The sequence below is a fragment of the Anabrus simplex genome, chromosome 1 (assembly GCF_040414725.1).
Source record: "Anabrus simplex isolate iqAnaSimp1 chromosome 1, ASM4041472v1, whole genome shotgun sequence".
NCBI lineage: Eukaryota > Metazoa > Arthropoda > Insecta > Orthoptera > Tettigoniidae > Anabrus > Anabrus simplex.
In genome coordinates this window covers 1,384,163,038-1,384,179,892 of record NC_090265.1, presented here as the reverse complement: position 1 = coordinate 1,384,179,892, position 16,855 = coordinate 1,384,163,038, and positions in this window count along the sequence as shown.

The window sequence follows — 16,855 nt, the reverse complement described above, 5'->3', positions numbered from 1 at the left end:
GTACACGCGCTTTGAAATAGTTCATAAAAATGACTTGAGATTCTTCCGCCGTCGACACGTGTGGTTGACGTCACGTACCCCAGAGCGTGGGACCGAAGGTAATCACCCCCTCGTCACGTGTCAAATCCATGCTATCAAGAATCCAACATTTAATTTAATTGTTATATAATGCATAATGTTCTTAGGGCACAAAGGTCATGGGTTCAATATATATGCCGGAATTTTGTCCCGCAGGAGTTCTTTTACGTGCCAGTAAATCTACTGACACGAAGCTAACGTATTTGAGCACCTTCAGATACGACCGGACTGAACCATTTGGAGTCAGAAGGCCAGCACCTCATCCGTCTGAGCCACTTAGCCCAGCGGTCTTGGATATTTTGTGTCAGAGTAAATTCACTGTTCCGGTCTTGATACTTTAGGGGAGAGTATATTCCCTGTTGGGGTGTTTGACATTTTATGGGCCGAGCTCGATAGCTGCAGTCGGTTAAGTGCGGCCAGTATCCGGTATTCGGGAGATAGTGGGTTCGAACCCCACTGGCGGCAGCCCTGAAGATGAGTTTCCGTGGTTTCCCATTTTCACACGAGGCAAATGCTGGGGCTGTACCTTAATTAAGGCCACGGACGCTTCCTTCCCACTCCTAGCCCTGTCCTATCCCACTGTCTCCATAAGACCTATCTGTGTCAGTGCGACGTAAAGCAGCTTGAAAAAAAAAAAAAAGGAAATTTTATGGCAGAATAAATTCACTATTTAGGTGTTCCTATAATCCGCGGTCCACTCAGGGATTTTTGAAATAGTATGGAATCTTAAAAACTACCTTTCAATAGCTGGATTCTAAATATGAAGTTTGGTTTAAATACGTCGAGTAATTTTTCTGCTAAAAGAAATCAGCTCTATGCGCACCAGTTTCTGGGCTAAGTTCGCTAGAAATAGATTTCTATTAAAGTTGTCCTTGGTTATTTTGTAGGAGAGTAAATTCACTGTATCAGGCATCCTATAAACTCCCACTTTTCCAGTTATAAGAAATCAACACTACGTGGACCCGCTGCTGAGCTATGTCCGCTAGGGCTTAGACTGTAAAACTTTTCGTTAGTAATATCTTATTAGTCCTCCTATGCAAAAAATGTGCATGAGAAATATGTTGTAGAAATTAATTTCTATTAAAGTTGGTCGATTTTGATTAAGGTTGATCATGAATATTTTGCGAGAGAGTAAAATATCTGTTCCGGTCTTCCTATAAATCCCCAGTCCATTTTGGGATTCTGAAATGGTATGAAGCCTGAAAACTACCTTTGGATAAGTTTGGTTGAAATAAGTTCGGTAATTTTTCAGCTATAAGAAATCAGTACGGCGTGGACCCTCTTTTGGGCAATGTCCGCTACATCTCGGACTATAAAGCATTCCGTAATAATATCTCCTTTATTTTTCCTCCTACGGAAAAAGCGGACACGAGAAAAACTTTTAAAATACATTTCCATTAATGTAGATAGATTTCAATAATGGTTAGTCTTGGATATTTTGTAGGAGAGTAAATTCATCGTTTCGATCTTCCTATAAACCCCAAGTCCATTCAAGAATGTTGAAATCATATGAAATCTAAAATCTACCTTTGGATAGGTGGATTCTAAATATGGAGTTCGGTTTGAATACATCCAGTAGTTTTCTAGTTAATAAGGAATAAGCACTATGCGCACCCGCTTTTGGGCTACGTTCGCTAGAATTTAAACTGTAAAACTTTTCGTTAACAAAATCTCCCTTATGTAGCCTACGCGAGAAAAAGTTTCAGAAATATATTTATATTAAGTTAGCAGTTTTCTGTTAATGCCGGCCAGGTGGTGTAGGGGTAGCGTGCCTGCCTCTTACCCGGAGGCCCCGGGTTCGATTCCCGGCCAGGTCAGGGATTTTTACCTGGACCTGAGGGCTGGTTCGAGGTCCACTCAGCCTACGTGATTAGAATTGAGGAGCTGTCTGACGGTGAGATAGCGGCCCCGGTCTATAAAGCCAAGAATAACGGTCGAGAGGATCCGTCGTGCTGACCACACGACACCTCGTAATCTGCAGGCCTTCGGGCTGAGCAGCGGTCGCTTGGTAGGCCAAGGCCCTTCAAGGGCTGTAGTGCCATGGGGTTTGGTTTGGTTTTAGTTTTCTGTTAAAGTCGATCATGGAAACTTTGTGGGAGAGCAAAACCACTGTTCCAGTCTTCCTGTACACACCCTCTTCATTCAGATATTTTGAAGTGGTGTGGTCCCTGAAACCTACATTTGGATAGGTGGATTCTGAATATGAAGTTTGGTTGAAATATGTTCAGTAGATTTTCAGTTATAAGGACTCAAACTACAAACAGATAAACAGACACCAAAGCTACACCGGGCGAGTTGGCCGTGCGCGTAGAGGCGTGCGGCTGTGAGCTTGCATCCGGGAGATAGTAGGTTCGAATCCCACTATCGGCAGCCCTGAAGATGGTTTTCCGTGGTTTCCCATTTTCACACCAGGCAAATGCTGGGGCTGTACCTTAATTAAGGCCACGGCCGATTCCTTCCAACTCCTAGGCCTTTCCTATCCCATCGTCGCCATAAAACCTATCAGTGTCGGTGCGACGTAAAGCCCCTAGCAAAAAAAAAAAAAAAAAAAAAAACAAAGCTACAAAGAAAACTCTGTAGATGGTTGTTATTACACCTGAAACGGATAACTGAAATAAAATTTCGCCAAAATAATTAATGTAGTGACACATGGGCGTTATGATTTAATTTGTATAGATTATTATTATTATTATTATTATTATTATTATTATTATTATTATTATTATTATAAAAGAATGTAGAGTAGAGTATTTTTAATGGAGTACGAACACATTTTATGCTATGTAAGCGTTCTAAAATTAAATTCCCTTTCAGAGTTTAACACAAAAGTAATTCCTACCTTTCTAGGGCTACTTTTTACCGTATAGATGACTAATGACCAAACCCATTAATCTCTAATAAAGTGAATGCACATAAATTTAACAGTGTTGCGAGCGGGAGATAGGTAACGAAAACTCAGCTTTTGTGAAACTGGTTGTGCAAAGAATTTACGAGTTATTTGATATTCATATAATGAACTAAAAATGCGCTACTCGTTGTTCTTTGATATTCATATTCATGAGAGTTCAGTTAATTGCTTCCCAGTTGGTCTCCATTTCCCATTACCAGATGGAAGAAGACAACCTTCAACGCAGTGTTGGTTAAAGCCGTGTTGAATTTATAACATCATTTTCAATTATTTTCAAAGATCTATGCCGTAGCATCTCGGCTAAGAATTAACGTGACTTGACCCATTTTCCTATAATTATGGGTAGGTAGATTTTATCATATTTTTAAATCGGAAATGTGACTACATATTTAATAATAATAATAATAATGAAAATTCACAGCTTGTTTCCAGTCATTCGACCGGGTCAGGAATGGAATGAATGACCCCGTCTAGCGGCGAGGATAGGAACTGTGCCGGCTGCCGAAGCCTGTCGCACTCCTCTGAGGCAATGATTAATGAATGACAGACGAAATTAAATGATAGTGGAGAGTGTTGCTGGAAGGAAAGATGACAGGGAAAACCGGAGTACCCGGAGAAAAACCTGTCCCGCCTCCGCTTTGTCCAGCACAAATCTCACATGGAGTGCCCTGGATTTGAACCGCGGAACCCAGAGGTGAGAGACCGGCGCTGCCGCCTAAGCCACGGTGGCTCTAATAATAATAATAATAATAATAATAGTAATAATAATAATAATACTAGTAAGTGAGATCCAATTTCTTAACTGATACTGGAAATGGTGTCGGGTTCAGAAACACCTAATTCAGCGCTGAGCAATTGTGGAGATACTGTATTGTTACGAGTAAAACACTGTCTCTTTTATCAATGCAGACATGTTGCAAGACAAGGACATCGGCTATCATGCAGCACGACGACGGTACACTTGGATCGATTCCAGACAAGGTCGGTAGCTCGCACCATCAATTCACGTGACGGCTCCCAACACTGAACTACTCAACACGTATCACTCGAGAAAACAATAACACAGCACTAATTCAATACCAATCACTAAACAAAGACAATTCTCCACCCCAACCCTCCTTCACTCGACCAACACTGACTCCAATACTCCTCAACGGCAACATTTTAACATTACTCTCCGACACACTAGTCCAACACACTCAACGACAAGAAATCTGTTCACGGCGAGAGTGATTTGATATATGGTTCCAGTATTTTCTGGGTGCGGCCAGAGTACGAACATTCTCATTTCGCTTGCCAGAAAACCCACGGAGACACCAGACGAAAAGCAGAGGCCGTCACATGCCCTCAGATTGGCTGGGAGCTTCTCCGCCTGACTTAGTCATCCATTCCAGGAAATGCCGAAGGGGACTACAGGGGCTGGCTGGCACTCGCTTGAGCCCAAAGACTCGTTAGAACCTCAACCTCTCACCGAGTCAAATGTGCTGTTACATCAGTCTGCCCAACATACTGAAATACATACACCAACCGGCTCAAAGTGCAGCACTTCCACACCATCACAGGGACTCGCTCATTCCTCAGACACTTCCATATAGTCAAAGCCAAAGATGGGAATGAGACGGAAATATGAAAGCAACAAAATTGATCTAACTCATACCAGGAAATAGTGCAGTCTACAGAATGGATCTCACCAGAGATGGATCTGAGAGGGCGGTGATATTATGTGTACCTAAGCGAAAGAGTTGAAAATGAAGTCGTTCTCAGGATTCGAACGCGAATCCACCTTCCCTAGCAAGTGAATGTACACAGGAGAGGAGGAAACGAGTTCAATAAGCACGACTACCTCAGTAATCAAAAGAGCCCATTTAGACCATATGGAGGAATTTCTTGTTTGGCCTGAACTGCTAAGCTTAAAGGAAAGAAGATCACAGACAGACAGCCTTTTGCTGTGATATAAAATAAATATCAAGACATGTTTGAGAAGAAGCCCCTTGCTAAACTTGCCGCAGGGGAAGAGAACGAACAACGGAAAAAGAAACGTGAGAACTGGAAGGGGAAAAAGAATGAAAGGCAAGAACAGAAGCACAATTAAAAGGAAATTATTTGGAAAAGGTGGAAATGAAGTATAGTGCTGCATCTGCCACGGTAAGGTCAAAAATGGGTGGGAAATACGTTGTGACGATTACCACAGCTCGTTTCACGAAAAATGGGCCCGTTACAATCACAAAAATCATATGATGATGACGATGATGATGATGATGATGATGATGATGATGATGATGATGATGATGAAGTAGGTGAACTATATAACTTAGTAAAATGTAGAACACATTGTACCAAGAAAATTATGATACACTGTATTATAGGAGTTTATAGACTGTTCAGTAAACCCAAGATACAATGTCACTAGTAGAAATATGGGGTGGCCAATTACTGTACCAAGTGTGGACAATTACTGTCAGAAGTGGCCAATAACTATACATTGTTACAAACTTATAAATAATTTAATGTGTACATTTGTAGTATTATCACAAGTGTCTTAGTCCTTCTTGTATTAGAAATGAATAACAATGCCAAAAATCTGTTTCACAAAATTATTTACTGCAATTCATGAATTGTATTGAATAACAAACTTCAAATTATCCTTAAGTGGCCGGTAACTGTATGGTTTACCCTACGTGATAATTTTTTTTCATCTTTCCACAACATTACAGTGGTTAAGTGTAAGAAAGGGCCGGGAGTCCTACCTTCGTTACAATAAAATCGGTTTAATAATAATAATAATAATAATAATAATAATAATAATAATAATAATAATAATAATTACCTTCCAATATCTGTGTGGAGTCGGCGGATTATGCAGACTCAATATGGGACTTGGCCAGCGGTTTAAGACCGAATGCGCTGGTCCTAATGAAAATACCACCCGAAATAATCGGGATTCAAACCCGGAACGCCTGACTTCCAACCATAAGAACACTAAGCTAGTTTGCCCCCAACCCCAACCTGGATCTCCAGCTTACCAGTTATTTCTGGAATCGCTGGAGACACCCTAGCTCATTTTGAATTTTAGCCGTAGGTTTGAGGCGTAAATTGCACCTTACAGGAACCGAGATTATAACCTTGTTCGTCTGGGTGGAATATTATGAGCCTGTATAGATAATTTCCCCTCCGCCATTTCCTCGTAAAGGGGGAATATTGAAGTTCTGTATATGCAGATAAGTTGAAAATGAAAACCTACAACCTGTTTCCAGTCATTGACCGGGTCAGGGATGGAATGAATGAAGCAGATATAGGCTATTAGTAGGATGGGGTCGCCACTCCCAAAGTGATTTATTAATGACTGATAGATGCTATGAAATGAGAATGGAGAGTGTTGCTGGAATGAAAGATGACAGGGAAAACCGGAGTACCCGGAGAAAAACCTGTCCCGCCTCCGCTTTGTCCAGCACAAATCTCACATGGAGCGACCGGGATTTGAACCACGGTATCCAGCGGTGAGAGGCCGACGCGCTGCCGTCTGAGCCACGGATGCACTGCAGATAAGTTAACCAACTATAATAATGTGGACTACATCGGGAAGATTTGACGAAAGTAGAAAATAATATAGGTATTTAACCATACTAAATACAGTACAGTAAACCCCCTCTAAGTTGGACACCTACGGTTCCTTAAAAATGTGTCCAATGTAGTAGGGTGTTCAATCCAAAAGGTGGAGTACAGTATTTCAAAAGTACACTGACAGTGCAGGAAACGAAAAACTCTTGAGTCTGCTGTATATACATTAAAAAAATGGTTCTTTGACTTTATATACAATACAGTACAATTTCATGTCCACTAAGAGTGTATTTTTTTGCTATTTGTTTTACGTCGCACCGACACAGATAGGTCTTATGGCGACGATGGGACAGGAAAGGCCTAGGAATGAGAAGGAAGCGGCTGTGGCCTTAATGAAGGTACAGCCCCAGCATTTGCCAGGTGTGAAAATGGGAAACCACGGAAATCAATCTTCAGGGCTGCCGACAGCAGGGTTCGAACCCACTATCTCGGGGATGCGAGCTCACAGCTGCGCGCTCCTAACCGCACGGCCAACACGTCCGGTACTAACTTGTAAGAGTTTTAAAAAAAGGCACTCTGTATAATCTTATGTTTTATTTAATGGCTGTCCAATGTCCAAAGTTGAGAGGTGTCCAATATACAGAGATTTTTTAGCATAGGGAATTAAACGGTGCATTCAATATACAGTATGTCAATCAAAAGGGGTGTGCATTATATAGGAGTGTTCAAAGTGAGGGAGTTCACTCTATTATATTGATAAGAATATAACATTTTGTTGTTAAATTGTTGGAAATATGTTTTTACAGTACATTCAACTCTAGTCCTGCTAATAAGGCATTCGTTGACCACTAAGGTGTTTTGAGCCTCGAAGAACAACTTGCTATATCCTAACAAAGGTTTGGTAAAATTTCACTAAGGAGACCAGGAAGCGAACTAACCTCAGTCGGTCGACCGCAGTGGAGCAAATTGGGGAGGAGGAGGAGGAAGGCTTCTGTTATCACGAGCCGCTGTCTGTGTTGAAAGATGTCTCTCCCTCACAGCTATGTTTATAGTAGGTGGAGGGGATAGAGACCTTGACGGAAACACGTGATGGAGGGTGTATTGTGCCGGCGTGCTCCACAGGCAGTCTGCGTACTCTAGTCTGGGACTCCGGGTTTAAATGTGTGCTATGTCGAGTGAAGTTGTGTGTTTCTAAGGGAGCAGTTGCTTGATACTGCGCGCTATTTTACAAGGGATACTTTCGTCTTATGGGACCAGGGAGAAATATACAGGTAAGATCTCCATTATTAGTAAACAATTTTGAATCCTGTACGGTGCAAACTTTAGGTTGGGAAGACTTAGGAGCAGGGGACGAGACTAAGCGGTGTGTTTCGAGCTGTCAGTGGAGAGATGGAGTGGGATGAAGTTGGTAGACCAAAAGCGTGAGTGGGGCTTTTAAAGGTAGGAAGTCGTCGCCATAAGACATATCTGTGTCGGTGCGACGTAAAGCCAATAGCAAAAAATAATAATCTTCTACCTGGGCGACAGCCCTAAATAGAGATCAGTTTTGATTGATTGATTGATTGATTGATTGATTGATTGATTGACTGATTGATTGATTGATTGATTGATTGATTGATTGATTGATTGATTGATTGATTGATTGATTGATTGATTGATTGATTGATTGATTGATTGATTGATTGATTGATTGATTGATTGATTGATTGATTGATTGATTGATTGCCATGTGGCTTATGCCCATATTGTGTTCACGATCGGATAACAATCCATTTTCTGAAACGTGTATCGCAGAAGTAAAAGCTTAATCAGTGGTGGTGGTGATGATGATTGTTTTAAGAGGAAGTACAACTAGGCAACCATCCTCTATATAACACTAATCAGAGGGAACAAATGGAAGGGATCTGACACTTCGAAAAATAAAGGTATCGGCCAAAGGAAGACAAGGGCCACGGAGGGCGTGAAAATGAAAGACTCCCTAGGCCTCCATACGTAATACCGTCGGGGTCGGAAAAGAACAAGAGTTGACCAAGGAAGGTCGGAAATGATGGATGAAAGTGTGGAGCGTGGCACAAGTAAGTGGAAATAATACCAGGACTCAGGTAAGGGCCCCGTGGTCGCCAACCCACGCTGCAAAGTTCAGGAGAGTGGAGTGTGAAAGCTTATGTAGTAACATCACTGGCTTCTGGTCAAGGCGGCTACGATTCGAACCCTGGGAATGTATATGGAATTCATGAAAAATCCTGTGTTTGGATTCTGCGTGAAACTGGAGATCGCTATATCATCAGTCACGTATAACTGTACATTTCTCATAAATATACTAGAGCTGTTCATATTTTAGTTTTTAGTTTATTTGATTGTACGACGTAATGTCATGTACTCTCAGAAAATACATTTAAAATGTATGTTGTTTAAAAACTTCATTACTGATGATGATAATGCTTGTTGTTTAAAGGGGCCTAACATCGAAGGTCATCGGCCCCAAACTTCATTACTCACTCTAACACAGTAACTACTGTAAATGCTACGTCTTAAGTAGCACAGTCGGTTAAATCATTGGGTCTCTGTTCCCAAACAGATTCGATCCCGACTGAGGTCGGTAGCATTTGGGGTGTTCAAGTGAGACATTTCGATGTTGTTAGTTTTCAGGTCGTTAGAAAACACCTGTAAGGCAATATTTCAACGACCCAACGTTTGTTCAGACCGGTAACGGTTAGAAAATGCGTTAAATTATTATTATTATTATTATTATTATTATTATTATTATTATTATTATTATTATTATTATTTAGCACTGTTGAATTAGTATAAGGGCGTCCGCCTCCATGAATAAATGATTAGCCGTTGGGCGAATGGGTCCCGGGTTCGATTCCCGGTGGGGTCGAGAATATTAACTTTCATTGGTTAATTGCTCTGGCGCAAAAGCTGGGTGTTTGTGCTGTCTTCATCATTAACATTCAACTTAGGTATGATCCTCATTCAACGCGCAGGTCGCCTATAGGCCGTCAACTCGAAAGACCTGCTGCACCAGGCCTTTCCAGAGACCACACCACACGACATTAATGTGTAAGAGCACACAGGACAGAGCGCGTGGATCGGGTCGGTTCGATCCTGGCTCAGTCCGGTGGTATTTGAAGGTGCTCAAATACATCAGTTTGGTGTCGGTAGATTTACTAGCACGTAAAAGAACTCGTGCGGGACTAAATTCCGGCTCCTCGGCGTCTCCGAAAACCGTTAAAGTAGCTAGTGGGACGTAAAGCAAATAACATTATTATTATTATTATTATTATTATTATTATTATTATTATTATTATTGATCGGGTCGGAGCGGGACTTACAAGGAAGTAATGCGGTATGGGACCGCACCCCAGATATATTATAGTAAATTGACAGGCAGAGCGGTCTTCACGTTGATTGGAGAATGACCGGGCTACTTCCGAGCACATGGTTGTCTAGGAACTGTCATCACCCCACCTGATTACCGCGATTACGTCAGACTCTTGCCGGATACCACTGATGGTAACATATACAGAATGAACCGAAATTCGCGCACTCGGGTGTCGCAGAGCGACTCCTTACATGCCAGCAATAAAAAAAATGTCTCTCACAAAAGTGCGAGTATATCCGGCAGAAAAAGGACGTTGAAGAGTGGCATTCTGGCAACACTGTAACCACATGTAGGGTAACTACCTCTGTCAGCACATTATGAGTAGTGCTGTTCAGTTGGTGCAGTGGATAGAGTTTTGGGTTAGCATGCAGGAGGTCGAGGGGTTGATCGTGGGTTGAGACGTATGTTTTTTATTTCTTAAATGTAGTCCAGGTGGTATGGTATCTGGCATCTTAATCGTCAACAGCGATTGCAGCGAGTCCTCTAGAATCCATTTGCACTTACATACTACGATCCTAGAAATGGACGAATAATCGTTTTCATTGGTCAGCTTTGAAAGACCCACATCGTGGGCGTGAATTTATCCGCTGTTTTAGTATCTCCCATAAATATTAAATAAGTGAACAGAATTAGATGTATATTTTTTTGCCAAGGTTACCGCTTGCCGCGCGCATTCGTCAGCCTGGCAGTCTCACTCAGCCAATGTATCTGTTTAGTCATATCTAGTGTTTCCTACTTTGTTACTATGTAGTCAAACACTAAATGACTTTTAAATTCTATAATCGTCCGCCTCTGTGGTGTAGTGGTTAGCGTGATTAGCTGCCACCCCCCAAGGCCCGGGTTCGATTCCCGGCTCTGCCACGAAATTTGAAAAGTGGTACGTGGGCTGGAACGGGGTCCACTCAGCCTCGGGAGGTCAACTGAGTAGAGGTGGGTTCGATTCCCACCTCAGCCATCCTAGAAGTGGTTTCCCACTTCTCCTCCAGGCGAATGCCGGGATGGTACCTAACTTAAGGCCACGGCCGCTTCCTTCCCTCTTCCTTGCCTATCCCTTCCAATCTTCTCATCCCTTCACAAGGCCCCTGTTCAGCATAGCAGGTGAGGCCGCCTGGGCGAGGTACTGGTTATTCTCCCCAGTTGTATACCCCGACCAAGAGTCTGAAGCTCCAGTACAGTGCCCTTGAGGCGGTAGAGGTGGGATCCCTCGCTGAGTCCGAGGGAAAAAGCCGAACCTGGAGGGTAAACAGATGATGATGATGATGAATTCTATAATCACGCCGTACTTTTATTTAATTGTAATACATGCGTAATTATTGCTCCTTTGGTGAAAGTTTTATTTTATGTACTAATATTTACTTTTTTTTCTAGTTGCTTTACGTCGCACCGACGCAGATAGGTCTTATGGCGACGATGGGATAGAAAAGGTTTAGGAGTTGGAAAGAAGCGGCCGTGGCCTTAATTAAGGTACAGCATTTGCCTGGTGTGAAAATGGGAAACCACGGAAAACCACCTTCAGGGCTGCCGACAGTGGGATTCGAACCCACTATCTCCCGGATACAAGCTCACACCTGCGTGCCCTTATCCGCACGGCCAACTCGCCCGATGGTACTATTATTAACACGCATAAGTTGGTAGACTATACCTTTATGTTTCTATCGAAATTCGCTCAGAGAGCATCAAAAAGTTACCATCTGATTGCTATTTTTTTCAATTTTGATGTCCCTCCACCCCCTTATATCCCCAGACCCGGGTATTTTTTGCTGTCTATACATTTTTGCACCCCCCCCCCAGGCCACTTCTCATTCCCAAACGCCGCTATTGTGTATTCAGTATATTATCTTCAAGTGAGCTGAGAGCAAGAGTTCGTAATAGCCACAGTGAGCTATAGCTCTTGATGTCTCGCTCCCAGCGGAAGTTCGGCTCCTCGCCAATGTCCACTGTTCCGTGTGTGTGTTGTCCCTCTGATCCGCGAGTGCACGACTCAGCACTGTCTCTTGCGAGTCTGCTGGCTCGTGTTTCGTGAGCTCGCCGTTAGAAAAAGTAAACTCGTGTCCTCATCCCGAGGTGGTGCAGCTCCTTTCAGGCACACCCCAAATGGAGGCGAGCTGCATGTACTATTTCAACCACATACCAGCCCTCCTGCCATTCTTAAATTTCTGGCGGGACCGGGAATCGAACCCGGGCCCCCGAGGATGGCAACTAACAACACTAAGCGTTTCGCTACGGAGGCGGACAAAAATTCATGTCCTCATCCCGAGGTGGTGCAGCTCCTTTCAGGCACACCCCAAATGGAGGCGAGCTGCATGTACTATTTCAACCACATACCAGCCCTCCTGCCATTCTTAAATTTCTGGCACCGAGCTCGATAGCTGCAGTCGCTTAAGTGCGGCCAGTATCCAGTAATCGGGAGATAGTGGGTTCGAGCCCCACTGTCGGCAGCCCTGAAGATGGTTTTCCGTGGTTTCCCATTTTCACACCAGGCAAATGCCCGGGCTGTACCTTAATTAAGGCCACGGCCGCTTCCTTCCCATTCCTAGGCTTTTCCTATCCCGTCGTCGCCATAAGACACATCTGTGACGGTGCGACGTAAAGCAAAAAAAAATTCTGGCAGTACCGGGAATCGAACCGGAGCCCCCGAGGATGGCAACTAACAACACTAACCGTTAAGCTATGGAGGCGGACAGAGCTCGCCGTTGCTGTGATTCGATTCACTCGGACAGTTGAATGAATTGATTTATTGCTTCGAAACATACACTCGTATCCAACACTACTGCGATAGTTCATAATCACCTGAACCGTTTTCTGTGAAGCCCACATACGAGGTAGCCCAAGTGAGAACATTACTTCTGTGCCAAACTCCGTGACGAGAGCTCTGTACATCAACGTCGATCAATTCTGGTGAAAGTCCTAGCGAGCTCCTTTATTACGTGGAAGATATTCGCTATTCTTTGCTCACAATCTTGCTGAGAACGTCATTCATCTCAGCCGTACTCTGCTGAGAGCGAGTTATATCTGCTGACGAAGCATTCCATTTGTCTCGCGCGCGGGATCTCCTGCCCTCGGTAATTCCTGTATCAAACAATAATGTGAGGGGAAAATCTGAATGAGATATCAGCTGTCATTTGAGATGTCCATATTCAATTCAAGTCTGTAAATCTACACCATGCATCTCCCGATATTAGGATTTCACCAACTGCAGATTTATTGGCGATGATAACGATTGCACAATATGCACTTTTTCGAACACAGGATGAAAGCGAACTCAATCGACTAATTTTCCGATGTTGTTAATGAATTTTGGCCAAGTGTTTAGGAATAAGGAACCCATGGTTGTTGGTAACTCTTACATACATACATACATACATACATACATACATACATACATACATACATACATACATACATACATACATACATACATACACACATACATGGAAGTGGTAATTTTCATATCATACTCGTTGCACGTTTTTTGAAGCTCCAGCACAGTTTTCCGTTTAGGCCAAGTCGTTGGCATAGGCTAGACTTGATTGTTACATTTCCACCTAACTGAATCCGTCTCTGCCGGGCTAAGTGGCTTTCGGAGCGAAGTTGGCAGATTCGATTCTGGCTCAGTCCGGTGGTAATTGAAGGTACTCAAATACATCAGCCCCGTGTAGGTAGATTTACTGGCACGAAAATGAACGACTGATGCATAACTTTCCGGCATCTGGTCGTCTGCGAAAGCTATCAAAAATTGTTAGCGGAACGTAAAACTCATTACTGAGTAATTGAAATTTTTATCTTTCCGAACTCTACTGCCTTTATGTTAATTGACACGGAATTTGTTCTGGTATTGTCGGTAACTTCACATTTTAAGTTCGGCTGAATAAATGAATTCCACTTACTTTACAAAGGAAGACATCTCGCATACCTAGACCCGGAGCCAGACTTCTGCTAGCTGCTACTGGCGGTGAACGATAAGATAAGGTTTTCATGACAGAACCGTCGCTCGAAATACCCTTACTTTCCCACATAGATCACATACGTGAGTTCAAAAGAAGCTTATAAATACCTTCGAACTGAGGAGAGGAAACCATTCAAACAACTTGTAGATAGACACAAGTATTTTCGTTACAAAATAGCTTTTTTGAAATTCTAAACAGGAATGCATCTCCAAGATATAAAGGTGCTTCCGTTAGACAGATGATGAATACATGTTGCCCACCATCTACTAAATGTAGTATTCTAACAACATTTTGGAGACATCGAGTATCGGAATTTTATCATGCAGGAGTTCTGTTACGTGTTGGAATCGTGAAGCATTTAAACATTCTCTAATCCCACCGACATCACAATGTTTATATCAGGAGGACAACTTTCTTTTCATTATTATTATTATTACTATTATTATTATTATTATTAAGCTTGAAGAGGATATTCCAACGGCGTAGCGATGTTGGTACACCGGATCCCGGATCCCGTGAGATCTCTGAAGTTAAGCAATATTGTGGTCACCACTTGGATGGATAGCCCACGTGTAGTTGGCTAGGAGAGGAACAGGAAATAACTGGCCACCATACTGCAACTAATCGTCGGCTCAGAATGACTGATTTATGACCCCTGGCTTGGTTGGAGGCAATGTCTAGGTTGCCACGCGAGTGTTCAGGTTTGATAAGGCACTTGGATTGACTTGAGGAGGAAAATGAAAACGAAATGGCGTATGGCTTTTAGTGCTGGGGGTGTCCGAGGACATGTTCGGCTCGCCAGACGCAGGTCCTTTGATTTGACTCCCGTAGGCGCCCTGCGCGTCGTGATGAGGATGAAATGATGATGAAGACGACACATACACCCAACCCTCGAGCTGGCGAAAGTAACCAATGATGGTTAAAATTCCCCACCCTACCGGGAATCGAACCCGGGACCCCTCCGACCAAAGGCCAGCACGCTAACCATATAGCCATGGAGCCCTGACACTTGAGGAGGATATATCATTTTAGACTGTTCAGAATATATATTTGGGACTGAATTCCATGGTTGTCTAGTGCATTAATAAATATCTCTCTCATCCGTACATGAATATAAAGACTCCTCAGAAGAAGATTCAGCTGTTCAACAATTCGTGATAATACTAGTAACATATTTTAGTGATAGAAATGGACCAAAATGTCGTGCCACCATTACAGCGGCTTCAGTGTTTACAGGATCTATTGAATTGGATGTCGGTGACAGCGTACTGCGTCCTACATGTGATGAGGGTGCGCAGCAATATTTATTACCCAGCCGACCAAGTGAAGCAGCCTTTGAAACGACTTCATAAGCACACCCAGGCGCACAATGACTCTATTTGTCAAGTGTTTGTGTGTATGCCACGTTATTGCATTTTGAGCTCTGTGGATTGCGTAAAGCGTGTTAAAGGAAGCTTAACTAATATATGCATTTCAAACAGAGTATCACTGGAAATACGAGGATTTAATGAGCATAGACGGAATTCAAATGTTCTTAGTGAAACAGTCGATATCAGTTTATGGAAAACTAAATCTATTATAGACTAGGTTCGTTAAATCGAAAGCACACGAAATCTCAGGGTATTTGTGAAGTGTTAAAAGTAACATCCTTTCATTCGCTGAAAGAACAAAGTCAGGTATAGGTTTGTCCGCCTCTGTCGTGTAGTGGTTAGTGTGATTAGCTGCCACCCCCGGAGGCCCGGGTTCGATTCCCGGCACTGCCACGGAATTTGGTAAGTGGTACGAGGGCTGGAACGGGGTCCACTCAGTCTCGGGAGGTCAACTGAGTAGAGGGAAGTTCGATTCCCTCCCCAGCCATCCTGGAAATGGTTTTCCGTGGTTTCCTACTTTTTCTCAAGGCAAATGCCGGGATAGTACCTGACTTAAGGCCACGGCCGCTTCCTTCCCTCTTCCTTGTCTATCCCTTCCAAACTTCCAATCCCCCCACAAGGCCTCTGTTCAGCATAGCATGTGAAGCCGACTTTGCGATGTACTGGTCATCCTCCCCACTTGTATCCGCGGACCGAGAGTCTGAAGCTCCAGGACACTGCCCTTGAGCTTTAGTTAGCGAAGATTCTAACGTAAGGAAATATAATTTTTGAGAGCTCCAGTTTTTATTTATTTTCTCTCTTTGCCCCATGTACCCCTAATCTAATTCTTATCTAGGCATCTTCTCCCCTTGTTTCATTTCATTCCACATACAGTGTGACGTACAGTGAGTGACAACACAGTTGGTGGGAATAAACTTTCTCCTTATAGGTAAAATTTACTTCTTTCAACTAGGACCAACTTCAGAATATTATTAGACTAATAAACATAATCTACCAACCATCATGGTAATCTATTTTTCTAAACCTTTTCATCCGTGTAGAATTATTTCGACAGGAGGGCTAATAAGGGAGATATACTGTAATTATCGGAATATTTTACGATCCTAGTTCTTTAATAATAATAATGTTATTTGTTTTACGTCCCACTAACTACTTTTTTAAGGTCTTCGGAGACGCCGAAGTGCCGGAATTTAGTCCCGCAGGAGTTCTTTAACGTGCCAGTAAATCTACCGACACGGGGCTGTCATATTTGAGCACCTTCAAATACCACCGGACTAGTTCTAGCGGATGCGCGTAGTGCTGAATTCTTATAACTGAACTACTGGGCATATTTCAGCCAAACGTTGTATTGAGAATTCACCTATCCAAAGGAAGTTTTTAGGTTTCATGCGATTTCAAAATCCCTGAATGGACGGCGGATTTATAGGAAGACCGAAACAGTGAATTTACTCCCCCACCAACCACAAAGAAAAAATGCCAACATTAATGGAAATCTGTTTCTAAAACTTCTTCTCATGTACACTTTTTCGATAGGGGGAATAATGAGAGATATTATTACGGAATGTTCTACAGTCTTAGCGGACATAGCTCAGGGGCGGGTGCCCGT